The following is a 3,394-nucleotide window of genomic DNA, read 5'->3' as shown; positions in this document are numbered from 1 at the left end:
TCCAGAAAAGGAAATGAAATCTTCTGAAGCTTAAATACCAGACTCTAAGTGAATTTTTAAGAAATATTTTATAGACCAAGACAAAAACATTTTGGATAAGATTTGGCCTATAGTCCAGAAGATTAGAACTATCATAGATAGTCTGTGCCAAATATCTATTAAATTGATAATGAGAAGACTTACACATATGAACCTAATTATCTTAACTACATAGAAATATATTTGTTGAATTGTTTTTGGCTTTCTACCATCAGATTTTACAGAGAATTGACATTTGCAAAGTGCATTTAAGAGATTCTTTACATCTTCTACCAATCTGCTTAAGACCTAACAGAAAAAGTACATGAACATATCAATAGATGTAGAAAACATATCAGGCAAAAGTCATTATCAGTTCATGATACAAACTGTTAGCAAACTAGGAATGACAGAAGACATTGTCAGTCTGAATAAGGACATCTACAAAAAATCTACAGGTAGCATTAGGCTTCCTTTTGAAAAGCTGAATTCTTTCCCCTCAGAATCAGGAAAAAAGTCAAGAAGGTCCATTTTCACCACTCTTATTTAACATTTTACTAGAAGTTTTAGCCAATGAAATAAAGTAAGGAAAAGAAATAACCGCCATACAAATTAGAAATGAAGTTGTTCCTATTTGCAAGCAACATGATTGTCTATGCAATAAACCCCATCAAATCTACAAAAAGAAGCCTATTTGAACTAGTAAGGGAGGTTAGAAAAGTTGCAAGGTACAAAGTCAAATTACAAAAATCAACTGTATATCTATAAACTAACAACAATTGTAAACCTAACCCTGAAAAAGCACCTTCTACAATAGCCCCTCCTTCAAAAAACAAACAAACAAAAATACATATAAATCTAACAAAATATGTATGGGATTTATATGGTGCAAAACATTGATTAAAAACATCAAAGAAGACCTAAATAAATGGAGAGAATACTGTGTTCATTATTGGGATAATCAATATAGTTAATATCTCCTCAATTTAAGTATAGACAATACATTCCAAATCAAAATTCTGGTAGGAGATTTATATATATAGATAAGCTGACCCCATGATTTATATGAAAAGGCAAAAAAAAAAAAAAGAAAGAAAGAACACTAGAATACTCAAAGGAAATGGAAAAAGAAAAAAATGGGGGGACTCCCACAACCAAAATTTAAGAGTTACCATAAAGTTCCAGTAATCAAGGGGGTGATGTTGATTAAAAATAAAGTCACCTTGATCAAAGAAGAGAATAGAAATTTTAGAAATAGACCTATACAAATATGATCAACTGATATTTTTTAACAAAGCAAATTCAAGGGCAAATCAATGGAGGTATGAAAGTTTTTTCAACAAATGGTGCAGTCACAGTTGGATATTCAGATGCAAAAATTGAACATAGACTTATACTTCACAGTGTATATAAAAATTTAGTCACAACTGGTGATTGACTTAAATGTAAAAGATATATAAAGTTCATAAAACATCTGGGAGAAAAATCTTTGGAAATTTAGGATAGTCAAAAATTCAATAATACCTAATTCCATAAAAGTAAAAAAGGACAAATTGGATTTCATTAAAATTAAAATAATTTTTCTTTGCTAAAGGCATTGTTATGAAAACCAAGAGCCAACCCTCTCACCAACTGGGAAAAAGTATTTGCAAAAATTATATATTTGATGGAGTGCTCAGATGGCTTAGTTGGTTAAGTGTTGGACTCTTAGTTTCCACTCAGGTCATGACCTCCAGGTCTTGAGATTGAGCCAGGAATTGGGCTCCCCACTCAGCTGGGAGTCTGTTTCTCTCCCTCTCCTTTTGACCCTCCCCCCAACTCTATCTCTTTCTCTCAAATAAATAAATGATTTAAAAAATAATATATTTGAAGCAAGTAACTGCTTGCTGGATGTAGCCACGGGTCATGTGACCAGAAGGGCTCCCACAGACATTGTTCCTCCTCAGCAGGTCCTCAGTGCCCTGCCCTACCCTGGCCATGGGTGCTGCTACAGCAGCCAGAACAAGGACTCGAACCAGGTCTGAGAGGAACAGAAGCTGCTGCTGGACCCTAGCAGACCCCCACCAAAGCTCTCAATGGAGTGAGCCCAACTACCATAGCCTGCCTCCCACTCACACAGATGAGCGGGCCCTGCTCTCCTCCAGCCTTGCTAAGACAGCCAGCAACATCACTGGTGCGTCTGCAGCTGCAGACTCCCAGGGCACGGAGCAGCATGAGCACATGGACTGGGCAAGGCAGTACAGCACCCGCTCGGCTGTGCTGAGCAGCAGCCTGATCTACTGGAAGAAGCTGCCCCCGCTGCCATCTCTCGCCAGCCAGCCCCACCAAGTGCTGGCCAGCAAGCCCATCCCCCTCTCCAACTTACAGCATGTCTCCAGGATAGCTGCTTATGCCACAGTGTACTTTCTCAGATCTGAGTGGATGCAAAAGAGGAGCTGGTTGTACAGTTTGGGATCCCATGAAAAGAGGGATCCTTGTACAGCTCTTCTTCTCCTCTCTTCACCCCGACTCCACCTTGCCTCCTCTAACCCCCAGCCTCACCACGGCTCACACAGAACCCTAACCTGCTACTAATCATGGAGAAGAGCATGAAGGAAGAGAAGAGTGAGGCTGGAAGCCTGAGCAAATGAAGATGGAGCAAGGGAGGGCAGAACCATTTGGGACTGGCCTTCAAAGCCCTGGCCAGGGATGGGGTGGGGGTCAAAAGGTTAGGGTCTAGTAGGTCTTCACTGGGAAGTTGGAGGTACCACTGTGAGGGTGATCCCTAGGGGGCCTGTGGGAGCCCCCTTCCCACCCTTTCTCTTGGCCTCAACTCCTGTCCCCCTCTCTCCTACTTGGTGCTCACATGCACCTCACTAGGGTTTGTGACCAGTCTGGATGAGCTTGATTTTGAATGAATTGAGTTTGTATTTCTAGCACCCTGGGTTTTTACATGTTTGGCGTTTGGGGGTTTTGTTTTGGTTTGTTGTCCTTGATAAAGGAAGTGTATATATCTGAAAAAAATAAAATAAAATAAAAAATAAAAAAATTTATATTTGACAAAGGACTTCCATCCATAATATATTAAAAATGCTCTGAAAATGCAACAAGAAGGAAGCAAAGAACCCACTTTAAAAATGGGCAAAAGTTAGAACAGACTCTTCATCAAAGAAACTATTCAAAAGGGAAAATAAGCACATCAAAGATGATCACCATCATTAGCAATTACGGAAAAGCAAATCAGAACCACAAGGAGATACCACTCTACACTTACTAAAATGGGAATGAAAAATAAAATGTGACAATACCACATGATGGCAAGGATGCAGAGCAGCAGAAACTCTCATTCTTTGCTTATCAGTTTGCAAAATGCTATCGTCACTGTGCAAAACAGTTT

The 3,394-nt window shown here is 39.2% G+C and overlaps 1 pseudogene; it reads left to right on the top strand.

Annotated features, from left to right (window-relative positions):
- The first annotated feature begins 343 nt into the window (after window positions 1-343).
- LOC123860220 (ragulator complex protein LAMTOR1-like) lies at window positions 344-2,483 on the top strand (annotated as a pseudogene).
- Window positions 2,484-3,394: the final 911 nt, after the last annotated feature.

Source organism: Mirounga angustirostris, unplaced genomic scaffold, assembly GCF_029215605.1.
Source record: "Mirounga angustirostris isolate CCGP_5_RB_7025 unplaced genomic scaffold, mMirAng1.0.hap1 SCAF_4, whole genome shotgun sequence".
NCBI lineage: Eukaryota > Metazoa > Chordata > Mammalia > Carnivora > Phocidae > Mirounga > Mirounga angustirostris.
The sequence above is the reverse complement of the archived record's forward strand: the minus strand, read 5'-3'. Positions and strand labels throughout refer to the sequence as shown.